This window comes from Camellia sinensis, chromosome 4 (genome assembly GCF_055761805.1).
Source record: "Camellia sinensis isolate YWXY chromosome 4, ASM5576180v1, whole genome shotgun sequence".
NCBI classification, from domain to species: domain Eukaryota; kingdom Viridiplantae; phylum Streptophyta; class Magnoliopsida; order Ericales; family Theaceae; genus Camellia; species Camellia sinensis.
Window position 1 is genome coordinate 9,867,527 of NC_138964.1, and position 20,502 is coordinate 9,888,028.

Consider the following 20,502-nt stretch of genomic DNA (forward strand, 5'->3'; position numbering starts at 1 on the left):
TTAGTTAGAATAACTTTTGAGTTTGGGATTATACAAAAGTAAAAATTTTATGATATATTTTTGAAATCAAAATGGGACCTATAGCTATTTGTTGTTACTTTGTAAGTTGCCAATGGTTCTATTATCTTGGTTCTGACATAAGAATCTTTTAAGCTTTTAAAATATGAAGTTATTAGATTGGTGAACAGTTTAAATATATAAATCTTTGAGAGGGTAATTTATATGAAAATTGGGCCGAGCTAGGTAAATGGGCTGTTATGGGCCGCAGTACGAAGGGCCGAGTAGAATGGCCGTATAAGTTACTCTGGTCTTGTGGATGTTTTGGAGCTAGTCCGGTCCGAAAGAAGATTGACGTTACTGGCCTGGAGATGCTTTGGAGTTAGACCGGTCCTAGAGTTGAACCGGTCTTGACATGATAGTTCGGTCTAACTATACCATGAGTTGTACATGAGAAGCCGAAGTAAGAATAGTATAGGGAGGAGCCGAACTGAGGATAGTTCGGCCCGTTCTGCGGCTAAGCAGAGTCGTGTTTACTTCGGTCGTGTGGTAGTTCGGCCATGGAAAAACCATCTCACTTGGTTTAAGCAGTGAGGGGGGTGTTGAGGGATGAGCATTATCCTTCAGGAGTATGAATCCTAGAAGGACTCTGCATGGAGGAGTAGAAGTCCTACTAGGATTGTGCCACACGAAACCTATAAAAGCTCACAAATATCACCTTGGGAGAGGTAACACACAACTTTGCTTTCTGAATATACAGAGCTTTGTCTATTTGTCAAATTTACTGACTTAGGCATCGGAGAGGTTTCCGGCACACACCCGCCGGCTAGCTCACGTTTGTGTTTTCAGGTGATAAGACGACGTCATACGGAGGGGCACAGACTTGATCAACAGGATTATACGAGAAGGTTTATTTCTTTCCCGTACAATTGGCGCCGTCTGTGGGAAAAACAGATAGGACAAAACCTCTTGATTAAAGCTTCTCCTCTTCAGAAACAATGGCGCACATTGAAGAATTGTCACAGTCCGCCATCGACGGACAAACTCCAGATGGGGGCGCAAGGCGTGAAGGACTACCTTCTATCCCTCCCATGGAAGATTTGGAGCCCTAACGACATAACACCAGGAGGGATACTAGGGGGAGGCGGAATAACAGCCCCCGTCGCTCTCGTTCGCAAAGTCCTGACAGGCAAAGACGGAGGATTGATCCTCAAGCTCTGGAAGACAGCGTGAAAGAACAAGATGAATTAATAAAAAAGATGGCGGTGGACATGGAAGCTTTGAAGCGCCAGATAAAGGGAAAAGAAGTGACGACAGGAGAGGGGCGCAAAAACAAGACGCCCCCTCGCCACTCAGAAAATCGTAGTAGGAATACCACACCCTCGCAAGGAGAGAGCAGAAGCCTCAGGACAGGCGATACTCAATCCTGGTCTTCCAGAACTCGTCACTCCAGGTCTGAGAGGACGAGATCTGAAAGATCATACACTGAAGGAAGCACGTATTGGCCCTCGCATTCGCACCAAACCAGATCTAGACAGACAGAGTTACCCAGATCATCCGACTTACGAACTGTGCTCGAAGAAAAGGCACGATGCAAGGAGGATGCCAGGGCAAGGGATCCACACAGAGCTTCTGCCTTACAACGGTTGGCTCCTCGGACGCATGGAAGCGTCGAGGTTGGAATGCCAATACCGCGCCCTGCCTACGAACCAACGAACAAAGCATTAGCAAGGCTGTAGACTTCGCCATTTGTTCCAGCGATTGAAAACGCGCCCCTACCATCAGGCTTCTTTCAGCCCAAATTCACTACCTATGAAAGGAAGACGGACCCCTACTCACACTTTCGCCACTTTCGCCAGGTCATGGCTGTGTACAGGCGAAACGAGGCCTTAATGTGTATACTCTTCCCATCAAGCCTTGGTGACCTAGGCTTGACTTGGTTCGAAAAACTTCCAGAGGGCAGCATAGCCTCTTGGGCGCAATTGGCAGAGGCGTTCGTAACAAGGTTCCGAACAAACACTAAAACCCCGGTGGAGATCGACCAGCTACTCTCCATCGACATGGGCGATAAAGAGACCCTAAGATCCTACAATAGTCGCTACTGGGAGACATTCAATCAGATTGGGGACTGCCCCGCCAATCTCGCCATTGCACAGTATAAAAGAGGCCTTCCAGTCGGGAACAGACTAAGGGACTCGATCACCATGACACCACCCCTTACCATGGAAGCCCTGATAGAAAGAGTGCATCAGCACATCAGGGTAGAAGAGGATGGCGCGCGTGCCAAAACAAAATCTAGTGCAACCTCAGTACTAGAAAAGAAAACCTCAGCAAAGGTCAATGCAGTAGATCGTCAGAACAGAAACGGACGTGGCAGACGAGATAACGGAGAAGACCCAGATAAAAGATGGTTGAGAATCCGCACTGCCATAACCACGGTGTTCAAGAAACCGATATATCGGATTTTGAGCGAAATAAGAGATGAGCCTTTCGTCAAGTGGCCAGCCAAGCTAGGAGAAGCTCAGAAGGACTATGACGAAAGATCACGGTGCACCTTCCACAAAGAAAAGGGGCACCGCACTGAAAATTGCACGCCATTGAGACAGCATCTGGAGGAGTTAGTGGCGGCAGGTCACTTGGATAAATACATTGAAGGAGGGACGCAGCCAGCCCCCCAGGACCATAATAACCCCAATGGGATGCCAATCGACGCCCCGCCTCAAGGTATTATCAATGTGATACATGGAGTTTTTGAACCTGAGCGTGTATGCGAGCTCAGGGGATCAATCAAAAAGGCTGAGCACTTTAGAGAAGTGCTAAGTGCCCAATCTGCCATCAAGAAGGGGAAGACAGAGGCAACAAACGTCATGTCTTTTTCGGATAAAGACTTGGATCGAATATACTGTCCTCACAATGATGCCCTAGTCGTCACTCTCCGAGTCAAGGATTTTGACGTCAAGCGGATTCTGATTGACCAGGGTAGTTCATGCGAAATCATGTACTACGAAACATTTAAACAATTAAAACTGCAAGACAAAGACTTGGCGCCTGCCGTATCCCCCCTAATTGGATTCAACTCCATGCCAGAATGGCCCGTCGGTAAGATAATTCTTCCAGTTAGAGCAGGAAGCGTGACGAAACAAGTGGAGTTTTGGGTATTGAAGGTCCCCACCACTTACAACATCATCTTGGGCAGAACATGGCTGCATGCCATGCGATCAGTGGCGTCATCCTACCACCAAGTAATGCGGTTCCCCAACGACACCGGTATAATTGAAGAAGTCTATGGAGATCAGATCATGTCAAAACAATGCTTCGTCACGGTGAATGGCAGCCGCGCTGCCAAAGGATACGTTCATTCGGTGGAAGAACCAGAAAGTAATGAGCTATTCGTAGATGTCGGCAAAGCGGCGGATCAGAAAGCAGTGGAGGACTTGGTAGAGGTAAAAATAGATGAAAAGAACCTGGATAAGTTTTTCTTGCTCGGTTCGTCATTGTCCAGCACTGAGAGATTAGAGGTCTTGGAATTCTTAACCTCTAACATCGAAATGTTCGCCTGGACACCCTACGACATGCCAGGCATTGATCCAAACTTCATCTGTCACCAACTCAATGTCCACCCATCCGCCAGACCAGTCATTCAGCGCACTCGCAGATCGGCACTTCACCATGCCAAAATAGTGGCAGAAGAAGTAGGTAACCTGCTGGAGGCAAGAGCAATTAGAGAGGTGCACTACCCAAAATGGATCTCCAACACAGTCGTAGTACCAAAGAAGAATGGCAAATGGCGTGTCTGCGTCGACTACAAAACAGTCAACAAGGCGTGCCCAAAAGATAGCTTTCCTCTACCAAGGATAGATCAACTGGTAGACCTAACAGCGGGGCACAATCGACTTAGCTTTCTGGATGCATACAGAGGCTACCACCAGATTGCCATGCATGAACCAGACCAGGAGGTCACTTCCTTTACAACTCCAAGAGGACTATACTGTTACAAGGTCATGCCCTTTAGCCTAAAGAACGCAGGGGCAACATTCCAACGGATGGTCACCAAGATGTTTGAACCATTGCTAGGCAGAACAATGGAGGCTTACATCGACGACATGGTGGTCAAGAGCAAGGATGAGAATGACCATCTCAAGGACCCAGGCGAGATGTTTAAGATCCTAAAGAAGCACAAGTTGCGCCTTAATGCGTCCAAGTGTGCATTCGGAGTAGGATCTGGCAAATTCCTGGGCTTCCTTGTGACCAACCGAGGTATAGAAGTAGATCCCTCTCAGATCAAAGCAATCCAGGATTTGGAGAGATCAAACTCAGTCGAAGAAGTGCAGCATCTCACCGGCATGGCGGCTGCGCTCATTCGGTTCATAAGCCGGTCATCAGATAGACTACAACCATTCTTTCAAGCTTTAAAGGCCAAGTTTGAGTGGGATGAAGAATGCGACCAAGCTCTGGAAAGCTTGAAGGAATATATGTCTTCCCCACCACTGCTTGTTACCCCAGTACTTGGTGAAGAAATTTTCTTGTACCTGGCAGTCTCTCAGCACGCAATTAGCGCAGTGTTGGTTCGTGCAGAAGGAATTCAACATCTGACCATCTATTATGTCAGCAATACATTGCTAGGGGCCGAAACAAGGTACTTGCCCTTGGAAAAATTAGCATTGGCCTTAATGATGGCCTCCAGGAAATTGGCACACTACTTTCATGCCCACACCATAGTCGTCCTCACAGCTTTTCCACTAAAAGCTTTGTTTGAGAGGGCGAACTTTTCTGGGAGAATCTTGAAGTGGGCAGTAGAGTTGGGACAATTCGACATCAAGTTCCAACCCAGAACCGCAGTAAAGGCCCAATCTTTGGCAGACTTCGTCGCAGAGTTTACTCCTGGTAGTCATCATATCTGCCCAGTCGACCTAACTGACACAACCGAACTAGGGATAGAAGTTGACGCCGGAATAGCGCAACCCCTAGCAGAAAGCACTCGGTCAGACTCCAAGGCAGACCAAACTAAAGACAGCTAGGAAGAAACAAACCAAGACTCACCAACAGTACAATCAGATGGCGAGGGGCAGACAACAAGCATGGACCTTGAAGAAAACACTAGCAACATTCTTGACCCCATGACATCATCTGACCCCTCCACTTGCTGGAAGTTGTTCGTTGGAGAGATGTGGAAGCTCTTTGTGGATGGAGCATCCAACCGGCATGGTGCAGGACTTGGCATAGTCCTCATCTCACCAGACGGACTGGTTGTAGAGCAAGCAATCAACCTTGGCTTCCCAGCATCAAACAACGAAGCGGAGTATGAAGCGCTTCTCGTAGGACTCAAATCAGCATACTACATGAAGGCCACCGAACTAATGGTATACAGCGACTCACAGCTGGTGGTAAACCAAATTTCTGGTGACTATGAAGCAAAGGATGATAGGATGGCCAAGTACCAAGAATTGGTCAGAACAGAGATCAAGAAGTTTGATGTAGTAAGGATAGAACAAATTGGCAGGGAGGAAAACAGTAGAGCAGACGAACTAGCAGGCTTCGCCTCAATGGCAGATACCTCCATACCTCATCCACTACTGATCGACTACCTACCTAGACCAAGCATAGAAGACCCCGAAGCAGAAGAGGTATGTTGCGCAGAACTAGGCCCCTCTTGGATGGATCCCATCATCCTGTTCTTAAAAGACGGCATCATACCAGAAGAGAAAAAAGAAGCCAACAGAATAAGAGCGAAGTTGCAGCGATTTTGGCTCTCCCCATCTTTGGCATTATACAAGAAGTCATTCTCAGGGCCTTACCTAAAGTGTGTTCATCCCAACAAAGTGGAAGCATTCTTGTTCGAAATACACGAAGGGGTCTGCGGAAGCCATCAAGGAGGAAGATCGCTAGCTTATAGGGCCATTTCACAAGGATACTGGTGGCCATACATGCAGGCGGACTCGGAGAAACATGTGAAGAAGTGCGAGAAATGCCAGAAATTCGCAAATACATCAACCAGCTAGAGAACTCCTACCATTGACTAGCCCATGGCCTTTCGCAATGTGGAGCTTGGACATAGTAGGACCACTTCCAACAGCACCCGGCAACAGGAAATTCTTTCTCGCAGCAACAGACTACTTCACAAAATGGGTAGAAGCAGAAGCATTGGCATCAATCAAGGAAAAAGATGTGAAAAAATTCGTCTGGCAGAACATTATCACTCGGTTTGGCATACCAAAAGCCCTTATCTCAGACAATGGCACTCAGTTCGACGGCAGAATCTTTAGAGGCTTTTGTGAAGAGTACAAGATAGAGTTCTATAATTCTACACCGGCATATCCTCAAGCAAATGGCCAAGCAGAAGCATCAAATAAAGTCGTCTTGGATGGACTGAAGAAAAGGTTAGAGAAGGCAAAAGGCAAGTGGGTGGACGAACTTCCTCATGTTTTATGGGCTTACCGCACCACACCTCGACGATCAACAGGAGAGACACCATTCTCCTTAGCCTACGGAATGGAAGCAGTAATCCCACTGGAAGTTGGCCTCCCCACAATTCGAAGCGAAAATTTTGATCCAGACTTGAATAGAGAAGCCATAGCATTGGAACTCGACCTTGCGGAGGAAAGAAGAGAAAGAGCACTGGTTCACATGGCCTCATACCAACAAGAGTTATCCAGAAAATACAACAAAATGGTGCATCCAAGACAATTCAAGATTGGAGATTGGGTACTGCGCAAAGTAATGAGAAACACCTTGATACCAGGAGATGGCAAATTAGGGGTAAACTGGGAAGGTCCTTACAAAGTGGTTAGATTAGCAGGCAAAGGGGCATACCACCTAGAAGACAAGGACGGCAAAGCAATCCCTAGGCCATGGAACACAGCCAATCTCAAGTTATTTTATTTTTAGCTTTCTTCTTCTCAAAACATATGTAATTTCTTTTTCCTCAATAAAACGATCAATTCTTTTTAACATGAGTTGTTCTTTGTAAAAGTTAGCTTTAGTGAAGTTTAGGCACATTACGAACATTTTATTCTAAGTTAGCTGGAAAAACTAACTTAGAGGTTGGCTGGAATAAACCAACACCCCTCCTAAGCCCAGGATACGGATCCAGGCTGCAGGACGTTTGGTCGGAATAACCAAACATTTTATTCTAAGTTAGCTGGAAAAACTAACTTAGAGGTTGGCTGGAATAAACCAACACCCCTCCTAAGCCCAGGATAAGGATCCAGGCTGTAGGACGTTTGGTCGGAATAGCCAAATATTTTATTCTAAGTTAGCTGGAAAAACTAACTTGGAGGTTAGCTGGAATAAACCAACACCCCTTCTAAGCCCAGGATAAGGATCCAGGCTGCAGGACATTTGGTCGGAATAAACCAACTCTTTATACTCTTCAGCCGAAGCAAGGGTATGGCTAAAGAGTGGTTGGCTGGATTAAACCAACTTTTTGTACTCTTCAGCCGAAGTAAGGGTATGGCTGAAGAGTGGTTGGCTGGATTAAACCAACTCTTTGTACTCTTCAGCCGAAGTAAAGGTATGGCTGAAGAGTGGTTGGCTGGATTAAACCAACTCTTTTTACTCCTCAACGGAAGCAAAGGTATGGCTGAAGAGTGGTTGGCTGGATTAAACTAACTCTTTGAACTCTTCAGCCGAAGTAAGGGTATGGCTGAAGAGTGGTTGGCTGGATTAAACCAACTCTTTATACTCTTCAGCCGAAGTAAGGGTATGGCTGAAGAGTGGATTCGCTGGCTTTTTGTACTCCTCAGCCGAACTAAATATGTCGGCTAAAGAGTGGTTGGCTAGTAAGCGTAGTTAGATTGACCAGCTAAAACCGAGATAACAGTTGAAAATAAAAAGATCATGGAAAAATCATAACAAGTACAAACGTACAGATCAACCGAAGTAAGAGTTCAAACAAATTTTCATTCATCAAAAGGCAATTACAAAGGAGGGGCATAGCCCGGTTACAAAAACAAAAAGTAACAAAGAAGAAAAGTACACAATCAGTTGAAAAGATCATCAATTTCGGCATCAAACGCAGCATCGGCATCAACACGAAGACCGGTTTCAGGCGGGAGCTCGCTCTCGGTCACAAGGGTGGTTTCGGTCGGAACCACGGTTTCACCTAGTAGTTCAATAGTCCGGTCTTCCACCGTGGGCTCCAGCCGAACTGACTGGTCCGCATTGACAACCGGAGTATCCTCAGAGGCAGAGTCTTCGTCAGAGTCTGAGCCTTCAAGAAATTGCTGCTGAATGGCATCAGCATATTCCACTAGGGAATTCAGTATGAAGTAGGCTGGAGGGTTGAAAACCTCGGTCTGTGGATTATGACCGAGCTTCTCAACAGCTGCCCTCCAGCCGCACTTAAAGAATAGTTCCTTGGCGGCTTCGCACTGCTGGATATAAGCATCCTCTGCCCTCTTGAAGCCTTGCTTTGCGGCTCCTTTTGCGCTCTCCTTCAGCTGGGTTATCTCGGTATCTTTCTTCTTTTCGAGCTTCGCCAGCTCGCGCAGATACTTATCCTTTAGCTCAATGGCAGCCTTCTGCTTTTCTGCTTCGGCCGAACTAACCAGTCCAGCCAGTCGGCTGTTCTTAGATCGTAGCTCGGCTATTTGTTTTCTGGCCTCCTCTAGCTCGGCCGTCTTCGCTTCGGCTTCTGCCACGGCTTGCCTTGTTGTTTTCCTGAGCTCTAACACTTTCCTGTGAGTGATGTTGTTTTTCTGAATGGCCTGACAAAACAAAGACTTCCCTTGAGCTGAAGTGAAAGTTGGAAAAATTAGACAGAAAAACAGACAGAGCTACTTACCAGGATCATGGATTTTGTTGAAGACCGGATGGCCTTTAGTTCGGTGTTTAGTTGCTTTTGGTGGTGCTCCATATCTTTGGGGAGGCACACGCTCTTGGCCAGGTTGAAGGTCAACTGGTGATCCTTATCAGCAACAACCGAGTCAGAGTCATGGATATCTCGGTTGTTGAAGGTAAGCTTTGGTGCCCAGCTAGTGGTAGTTCGGTCAGAAGGCTCCGGTTGGGGGCTCGGTGGCGGGCTCGATGGAAGAGCAGTTTCGTCTTCATCAACCAAGCGTTGTTCAGTTTCGGTAGTCCGGGCGCGCTTGGTTCGGCGGGATGAGGACGGTTGTTGAGTAGGAAGGGCCACCACCGCTTCTTGGGTTTGGCTTGGTGGCGGTACTTCGGGTCTGTTAGTTTCTGTTAGAAGCGCCCTTACTCTGTTCTTTTTAGCCATCTCCTCTTCAGCAGTTAGTGGAATTAGTCTGATTTCTGGCAAGGTTGGGTCCGGTTCTGGGGCCTCCTCAAGAAGAAAGTCGGTCACTCTCGCTTTTCGGCGACCGCTGTATCTGTAGGTCGGCTCGAACTTTAGCAGTTTGGCCCAACTACGTTCTGGATACTGTAGTGCGGCGTGCAAAGTCGCTAGGTTTGGGTAGCTGTATAATGAATGGAGGTGGGCAGAATCTGCGAAGGAAGACAACTGTTAGTTCGGCTGAAAGATTGAAAAATTGAAATATAAAGCAGCACACAAGAAAACCGAAGTAAATTTACCAGGTTCTCCTTTTTTCCAGTTTATACGTCGGCCAGGAATCTGGGCTTGATGATCCTCAAAGTTCCCAGACACCCAGAAAAAATCGTCGTCGTTTAGGTCTTTATCCGGTGTGTTTTTTATTATTTTCTCACGACGGCGGCGTATTCTGAGATAGTATACCCAGCCGTCTTCCTTCGAACCAATGGAGTATTGGTGAAAGATTTCGGCCAGACCAAGGTTGAGACCGGCTTGCCGGTTTAGTTCGGCTATTCCCATTATTATGCGGTATGAATTGGTGGATAGTTGGGTTGGGCATAGTCTAGTTTGCCTAAGAAACTCGCAAATTAAAGGTTGGACTGGAAATCGTAGTCCGGTTTCAATTATGGATAAAAGGGTGAAGGGGACAAAGCCTTCATTGTTCCAAGGAATGACATCTTTTTCGGCTAAAATCAGGTGGACGTCATCGGGTATATTGAAGTCTTTTCTGAATTCGGCTAGGCCGCCCGGAGTGTCTACTAGATACCTATACTTCCCCATTTATTGTATAAATTATGTATAAATTAGATCGGTGCAAAAATTGTGCTCAGTAGCTCGGCTACGCACGCAGAGGAGTGCCTAGGCGACCTAAGTCTGCAAAGTGAAGAAAAAAGGTGTTAAGCACAGATCGTTGGGTTGTGCTACAAATTAAAAGCAAAAATAAGAAGTCCTACTTCGGCCTATCGGGGATGCTGTATCTCGGTTCAGCAAAATGCTTGGTAGCTCGGATTGAGAATTGGGTTCGCGAGATCGGTTTTTGTATGAGGTTGGTTATCTCGGTTTGAACTATGGGTTTTGTTACTTCGGATTGAGCCTCTTGGGGCAGCTTTCTGAGTTTGGTTTAGAAACTAAGAAAGCTGGCTTAGCCCCAAAAGCTTAGCTCGGTTGAAGACCGAGGTTCTTAGTTTACTGAGTTCAAACTTCGTTCGGTGAGCTTATCTTGGCTAAAGTGAATCAGGAGTTGGTAACTTGCTGAAACTACTATTTTTATGAGTTCTAGTTTGGTTATTGTCTGAATTGATCTACATATATCGCGCAAATAGTCTCCTAGTTCGGTTGGGACAAGTTTCTGGATCAAAACTATGTTCTACAGGTTGCTTCATGATATTCATAGTTTTCTTATGAAGATTTTTTCCAGAAAATACAAGACCCATGAAAAGTAGAAACAGAAATGTGTTTTGTATTTTTCAAAAAACACACGAAGCAAATTACAGTGAATGAAGCAAATACAAACACAAAAGAGAACTAAGTAACTTACCAAGGTAAGAAGAGGGAACTGGAGATGAAAACAGTAGCAGCAATGAAGAGCACGAGCTTGGTAGTTGAAGAAGTAGAGGCACAGAAAGAGAAGATGAAGAATAGTGTACATGAATGATTCAAGGATAGAGGATTTGTTGTGTGCAAAGAGAGAGGAAGGGCGGGAACTGTTCAAATTTTTTCGGAGTACGAGGGCAACGTGACAGCTGCCCCCAACCAATCGGAGCCTGCCACGTGTCACTGGAAAATGAAGCGATTCATTTTTTGTGATTGAAACGACGTTCTGACCGGTTAAGGATAGTTCGGTTTAGTGCTAGCTCGGCTCTACAGGCTTAGAGTATTAGCTCGGCTGGAAAGGCTAAAACTTTAGCCCGATTTATAGACAGGTAATCCCTATCAAGCTACGCAGATGGAATTAAGGGGCAATTGAGAGGGTAATTTATATGAAAATTGGGCCGAGCTAGGTAAATGGGCTGTTATGGGCCGCAGTACGAAGGGCCGAGTAGAATGGCCGTATAAGTTACTCTGGTCTTGTGGATGTTTTGGAGCTAGTCCGGTCCGAAAGAAGATTGACGTTACTGGCCTGGAGATGCTTTGGAGTTAGACCGGTCCTAGAGTTGAACCGGTCTTGACATGATAGTTCGGTCTAACTATACCATGAGTTGTACATGAGAAGCCGAAGTAAGAATAGTATAGGGAGGAGCCGAACTGAGGATAGTTCGGCCCGTTCTGCGGCTAAGCAGAGTCGTGTTTACTTCGGTCGTGTGGTAGTTCGGCCATGGAAAAACCATCTCACTTGGTTTAAGCAGTGAGGGGGGTGTTGAGGGATGAGCATTATCCTTCAGGAGTATGAATCCTAGAAGGACTCTGCATGGAGGAGTAGAAGTCCTACTAGGATTGTGCCACACGAAACCTATAAAAGCTCACAAATATCACCTTGGGAGAGGTAACACACAACTTTGCTTTCTGAATATACAGAGCTTTGTCTATTTGTCAAATTTGCTGACTTAGGCATCGGAGAGGTTTCCGGCACACACCCACCGGTTAGCTCACGTTTGTGTTTTCAGGTGATAAGACGACGTCGTACGGAGGAGCACAGACTTGATCAACAGGATTATACGAGAAGGTTTATTTCTTTCCCGTACAATTCTTGTATACTTGTGCCTATTATAATAAATTGGTCTGTTCATTCTCACATAGAGAAAGTGAGAGTGCAAGTAGAATCTGAAGTGTCTATTCAGTCAATTGATAAAAGTTGAACATGTATAACACGTGCAACCTTCTAGACATTCTCATACAATTAAAAGATCCTTGCGATTATATTATTTTTCTAAGTGAGCAATATCAAGAGATTGAAGAGATGATTGTTACGTATGATGAAGATATTGGCGGTTTGTAATATGGTAAATGAATTGGTACAAATTATTAATTAGATATGAGATCATGTTATACTTTTTTAAAAGGTTTGAAATCTAATGAGCATTTTTTTGAAGATAAATAAATAAATACAAAGCTATTGTAAGAGGTTGCAATTTGAAAAGAGTATTGTTCTTACCAATGTTATAAATATAGGTTTATAATGATTATAGTGGTATTGTGACATTTTTATCTTTTGTTTGGCCAAACAAAATAAATTTGATTTGTAAGTTATACAAATTTATCTATGGTTTTAAACAAATTTCTGAGCAATGATATTTAAAGGTTCACCAAATATTATTACTTGGTTTTATGGATAATACTGTTAATTTATGCATATATCTCAAGGTCAGTGGGAGCAATTTATTTTTCTTGATCCTTTATAGCGATGGAATTTTACTTACTAGTAATAATTTCGAACTAATACTTGATGTGAAGATATTGTTGTTAATAAATTTTTGATATAAAATATCTTGACAAAGTATTTTATGTGTTTGGCATTAAGATACTTGAAAAATAACTTAGAAGATTATTTGTCTCATCTCAAAAAGCATACTGAATTTAATATGCAGAATTGAAAGTTTTACTTTGCTCTTCTTAATGATCGAGATTAATTAAGTAACATTCAGTATTTATAAAATGATTTTGAGAAAAAAATTCATGAGGAATGTCTTGTATGCTAGTGTTGTGAGAGTTTAATGAATTATGAAGTTTGGATTAAACTTGGTGCATATGTAATTAGTTTGTTAGACAATTATTATTTTAATTTAAGCCTTGACCATTGGGTTGGAACATATAAAGTGTTATGATATTTGTAGAGAATTAAAGAATATGCAATTGGCTATAGAAGAATTAATCATGTTAATATTATTGGTTGTATAATGTCGACTTTGGAAATTGTTCAGATGATATATAGTGTCTGTTACTAGTTACATTTTTATGTTTGCATGAGGTGTTATTTCATGAAAGAGTTTCATAAAATCTCTTCTAATTTTTCACTATGCAAACATATTCCAGAGTTCGAATTGAGTTATGTAATTAAAGAATTTTATTTCAGAGCTTGGAATTGTTAATTTCATCTCCAAACCTATAAAGATGTATTATGATAGATGGCTTTAATTTTCTCTATGAAGAATAACAAAAACTCTAATGGCGTGAAATACATAAATTTAAAGTACTTCAGAATTATAGAGTTGTTAAAGATGATATTCTTTATGAGCACATGTTATAGAATACATACTAGTTGATCCTTTAAACTTAGGGCTTAGGCCAAATTTTAGTTTGCTAAATATATTGAACATATGGGTACTTTACAGTTTTTTATGTGCTTGGTTAAAGAAATTTTTTACCCATGAATATCATCTATGGTATATTTCAGTTAATAAAGTTTAATGTGTTTATTCACATTTTGTTTATAGTTATGTGTGTGTACACATAAATGGTAATTGTCATATATGTATACCTTTTATATGTGCTCTTACAGTTATGTTTTAATTTTGAGATATAAAGATTAACACTTCGGTTTAGAAGTGTATATGGATCCATAAAGTATGATGCTTGGTTTAAAGCATGGAAGACCTCGATTTAGAGGAATAAAGGCTTCTTTTGGAAGTGTAAAATGGAATAAAATTCCTTGCAGGGTCTTGTCAAGACCATACAGAGAATTGAATGTGGAATTAGCATGTTATATAATTTTTGGATCAATTATGCTGAAATTCCACACTACACTTTATCACATATAGGAATCCATGTTGGTGAGATATTAGTGTTTGTAATTGTGGAAAGAGTTATGTTGTTCAATAGCATAATTACCGCTATAGTTCGATATTAATATTTCTCATTGAACGGGATTCTGTGCTGAGATGTTTCTATTCTGAATCATGTTTATGTGGCCACTAAAGTTGTTTAACCTGAGAGTCATTTTTTCTTAAATAAAATATTTTCTTAAAGTAGTAGTCAAGTTGCCTAAGTGGGAGAATGTAAGAATTTGTTCTTAATTTGGCTGTCATTGACTATATTTTGTTTGGTTTCTGAAAAACGGGTTGAACGTGATTCAGATAGATTGACTGGTATGAGCCCAAAATTATTATTGTGATCCATAAAGTTTGGGCCATGGTCATCTTAGTGTATATATTATTTTATATGTAGATATGTGATATGGAGGTGTAAGGCTTGTTTTAAGTTATTTGGGTTCTTTAATGAGAGGGCCCAGTAATTGTTTTATTTAGGCCCAGTCCCATCTCCTATCCTTATTAGGATTTACATATATCTATATATATGTAGATCAAAGGGTTGTCAGCCCCATTGAAAGACAACGTGAAGATTAGGAGAAGGAGGGGAAGAGCTGGTGCTAAGGTTTTCCAATTGTGAATACCATCATCTTTCAAAGAAGCAAAACGCAAGACAATAACAGAATCAAACGGTATGTATCTAAGTTTATATTTTAGTAGTTAATTATATTCATAGTATTTTGATTTCTAGTATATAGATCCTATAATCTTACATGCTCTCATCCACATATAAATCATCAAAAGTACATGCTTCATTATGAAGGTCAACATTAGGAAGGTAAGGATATTGTGTTATCATGAGCATCACGAACCAAATGTGTAAGAATTTTGAGTGGATACATGCTATCATTAGAAAGTATACATGTTTTTGCTCTTGTTAGAAATTGGATTTTATACCACAGTCAGTGCTTCTTATTAACATGCTAACTGGCCACACCAAGGTACTCATAATGAAAAGAAAAATCTACACAATTTTTTAGTGTGAACTTGAAATGGCAAGCATCCGAATCTGCAAGTTTAAAAAAAGAAGCAACAATATAAAAATCAATTTCCATAAACTATTGAAGTAGCAATAAAATAAATTTAAAACTAAAAGAAAAAATAGAGATATTCTTACGATGTGAAAAGAGTTAGCCAATATGAAAGAACAAGTCGAAAAGAACAAAAGCTCCTCAGGAGTCCTTCAAAACATGAAAACTGCAAGTGAGAGGAACTACCATGACAGCACCTTACATAACCCCCTTCCCCCCCTCCCCCCCCCCCCAAAAAAAAAAAAAAAAAGAAGTGATATCAACAAAATAAAAATAAAAAAAAATCAAAAGCATGTTATTTCTTAACAGGCAAATGAAGTTGAACAAAGACACAAAACCAATAAAGTCCATATTGTTTAAATCTCTATAGTTTTTTTGAGGAATAAATCTCTACAATTCAATATTCATAATTCTTCAAACTAAATGCAAAGATCCCTACTACAAATACCTCTATCAACATCAAAAATATTTCACAAAAGCTTACATATACATTGGTAAGTATCTTCCTCCAAAAACTATTTAACCATCCACCTCTAGAAAGCCATATCCAAATCAAGGATGCATATAACCAACTATACAAAATATTAGAATCTTAATTGGGATAATCAATTGCTCTTTGAAAATAAATGAAGTTACTATTTTCATCAATTCAATTTCAGATAGGCCACACTTCTTCTCACTACTAAAAAAAATACTTTTTGCGACTGCTACAAGCCGTCACAAAATACAATCGCAAAAATTTTTTTGCAATGGCCCATGCAATAGCAAATGGGGGACGCAAATATGGGGGTGGAAAATACTTTTTGCAACGATGAACTTATTACGTCCGCCGTTTTGCCACCGCAATTTTTTTTAAAAAAACTGCTTACTATGTTTTAGCGACCATTTGGCTATTGTCACAAATAGTATTCAATGACATTTGTTCCAAACAATTAATTATTATAAATATGCATTTGTTACAACAAAAATATCAATTGCAAGCACCTAACAAATTTTTTTATATGAAAAATAACATAAAATTAACAAATTAATTTAAACATGTAATAGAAATATCAATCTATATTTTCATGGCAAGTAGTGGGATTGCAGTAAAAAAAAAATTCAAAAGAATAAAACTTGCTTTTGAGGGACAAAAGATAACCTACATCTTTTTTGTTCAACACAGAAAGAGTCCTCGTTTGGGGAAAGCTATTCATCTTTTTATCAACAAGTTAGGTACCTGGAACATTGTAGTAATGCCAGTGCCTCCAGCAAGTATCCCCAAAGCTCTAACTTGGCCTGGTAGATACTTAAATCTTCTCCGGAGACACCACACGTACATTAATTACAAAGATTTGAAAAACATGAACGTGGTTCAAAACCTTGACTTTAAATAACCATCTCAGCTTCAAAAAAGAAATTTACATATCATGAGCTTCACTGAATATCTTAAAATATACTCAACTAAATGTTTATAGAAAAGTGTAAACAGCTCAACATGTAATAATTGCCAGAGAACTATCTTAAGAAAGTCAAAGCCAAACAATATGTTGTCCTATTCAATCCCCACACACCAATAACCTTTCTTATACCTTCTTCTAGAACCTTAAATCTACAGGCTTTTCTTGCCCTAAACTTGCCACAAAGCCAAATCGAACAATAGATAATAGCATACTAAGTTTTCCAAAAGCTAAACAATTTTACCTGCAAATTAGAGGCAAAACTAATAATTATCACATGCCCATGAAGCAAAAACCTAATTGACAAAAAATTTAAATGGGCACAGAACAAAGCATATTTACACAAAACTTTAACTTGATTACTATCTTTCAACAAAACGTGCAAATTTAGCCAAAATTTTCCATTTGAACTCTTTAATTGGTAAAGGCCCTTGCAATGACAAGTATAATCACTAATCGCCAAAATTTTTCCAACCTTTTCATTACATCAAACCCCAATGATCGTGAAATAGAAATAGGGAAATAGCATGGGGCTTTAAATTCTTATCAGATCATATACATATATAATATAGATTTTCAAAACCCAAATAAAAAATTCCACATCATGGTACATATGAAAATGCAATGAAACAATAACAAAGGGCGAAAAAAAATAACGTTTTATTAAACATCTTCATTGGTTACGAAGAATTCTAATCTTGGATATGAAAAAATAACAATTGTGAGACATAATAACAAAAAATAATGAATATATAGTTACAAGACATAAGAACAAAAATTAGATATCATACATAACCTATATCATGCATATAGTACCTCATCCTCAACACTTTCAAAGGACTCATCATCAGTGTCATGATGATCTGACGGTATGTAGTCATTGTCATCTACCTCAACCCTAATGTTTTTCCCCTTCTCATCGACACGATTGGGCTGAGTAGAACCCATCAAAGAAGCTGCTATACCGTTCACTTGTAGAGCATTCATTTTCTTATTATTCTTCTTGATTCTCTTATTTCTTTCCTTTTTGTACTCTATTAGCTTTTGTTTCGCTAGAAAACCTAGTTTGATCCGTTGTTTTTCCCCTTTGGCCATTTTGGCAACTAAAAAGCATAAATTTATATAAAACATAAAATATAAAGTAGACTATTTACTTGAAGAGACAAAGCAAAATATAACATAAGCATGTAATGCATAAAAAGCATATGTCCATATAGAAAACACAAAACAAAAACTACATATCAGGATCCATCTCTTTCCTATCTAGATTTGTAGTATCCTATATGCTCAACTTTGAAGTTCAATGATTATGCGAAGTTAATTAAAGTTAGGTGAATAGGACAAATTTTATATATATATATATATATATAAATTATTTTAATTAAAAAATAATTTGAAGTTGAATGATTATGCCGAGTTATATAAATGACAACCACACATAAATCACACAAGGAAATAGACAAAGGAATTTAGCATAAAAAAATCATGGAAAACTCTTCTCAAACGAAAACCATTAATACTCCTTAACTCATCATTATTTATTTATTTATTTATTATTTTTTTTTTTTGGGGGGGGGGACAAGTTTTGAGCCATTTAACACAATAAACATTGTATTTTTAATTTGTCAATTTATAGTTGGCCCAAAAAAACATAAATACTATCCCATAAGTCATACCCGACCAAGTTCTAATCACCCTTACAAAGATGTGAGGTGAAGAACCTGCACCAACAAAATAAAGCACCTTTCACACATACAACTCAAAATGTGCAAAAAGGGGCCCAGAAACTTAGATCTTTCCATGAGTTCATCCTTGGGCTTGGGCTGATTTTTATCCTAAAAACTAAATTACAATTGGATTCAAATGGATTGGACAACAGGTATTGCCTCTTACACTAAGACTACTAATTTCACAACCACCATCACCACCATTATCATCGTCGTCACTCCCTACCACCATTTTAACTCAACTACTATCATTACTCTACCACCAATGTTGTCACTCCTTACACCACCACCGCCATTGTTACCACCCTACTATCACATCCACATTCACCTCCAAAATTATCATATTTAAATTTTTTGTAAATGAATCAAATATGTTAACAAGATACTAGAGTGCATGGTTAGTTTTATGGGAGAGTACTTTAGCCAGCATCTGGTCCTTAAATAATTAGAAGCAAGGTTTCGAAAAGCGGTTACGGTCGTCGTAACGGTTGCAGTGGCGCGGTTGCGGTTGGAGGCATAAAGGCCATACTGTAACGGTTGCAGTAACTGGAACCGTGAATTTTTTTTTTTCGCACAATTTAAAGCAAATTACCGATACGCATATTTTTTTTTTCTCTCTCTCTCTAGAATCATATTTATAAGGGTTTAAAATAGATTTTGATTAATTTTTGTTAATTTTTAAGTATGATCCAATATATTTCATATTTTCAAATCACTATAAAATGAGTTTTTTACATTTTATTTCAATAGTTAATGACTTTAAGAATAATTAATTTTCAATATCTACAAATTATTTTTGACCAATACCTAAACTAATTGAATAAAAAATATTCACAATTATTAAATGAAATGATTATAAAAATAAAAATTGTGCAACAAACAAACCAAAAAAAAAAAAAGAAGAGTTTTTTAAAGACATTGTTTAGATAACACATTACAGTAACAAAATAAAAAATATTTATAATTAAATATTAAATAAAATGATTATAAAAATAAATACAACTATTGTTTATATATATATATATATATATATATTATTTTACATGCTAATGTAATGAAATAAAAATTTTAAAAATATATATAAAGAAAATAAATTCATATAAGATTTTTTTCTTTAGGCTTTGATCACTTGAGTATTTGTTCTTTTTTTTGTAAGCTTTTATTATTATTATTATTTATTTTTTTTTGAAAAGGAAGTTATTCAGAATATTATAAAATAGTGTAACGGTGTGTAACGGACTGTTACGGCCGTTACGTAACATTGAAACAACCGTTACATATGTGAATTTCCGTCACATTGTTATAATGGCTATAACAGGTGGCGGTAACCACCACAATCGTTATGTAACAGTGTTATGTAATGATTACGACCGCTTTTTAAAACCTTGATTAGAAGACTTGAGTTAATAATTTCTTTTATTTATGTTATGCTAGTAAAAACCTATAATAAAGGGAATTCCAACAAAATTTTCATTAAATTAATCATATAACTACAAAAGTAAAGTAAAATAAATAAATAAAATCATAGCTTAATTTGTGATAAATGAACACAAAATCCAAGAATGATTTCCCAACATAGAATGCTTTCGTTTCATGCCATTATTAATTTGTGATAATGCAAACTCCTATCTATATGCTTTAAAATGGTGGGGTAAAAAACAAACACGGCTGTTTGGTAATATTTATGTTTTCAGTTTTCTATTTATATTTATAAAAATTTTAAAAACTCAAATAAAAATTTGTTTGGTAATTTTTTGATTTATAAATCAGTAGTCTCAGTTTATAAATTTGGCCAAAAAATATAAACTCAAAAAAGGTGTTTCCATTTTGAGTTTTCAATTTTTATTTTTTTTTACCACCAACAGTAGCTACCACCCGCCACCATTTTCTACCACCGTCTTCTGTTACTACCATCCACCCCCAATCACCACCTGCCACCACTACCCGCCACCACCACCCACCACCTACCCACTCGCCGCCACCACCCACCCCTCGCCACCGCCACCTCTACCGCCACCGCCACCGCCACCACCCACCTGCCATCCACTCGCCACTACCATCCACCGCCCGCCACCACCACTCACCACCCATCTGCCACCACCACCAGCCACCTGCCACCCACTCGCCACCACCACCCACCACCCACCACCACCACCACCATCACTACCACCCACCCAACTGCCACCACCATCCACTACCCACCACCACCACCCCCTACTCGCTACCACCCATCACCCGCCACTGTCACCCACCCACCTATCACCATCAACCGCCACCTACCGCCACCACCCACCATCC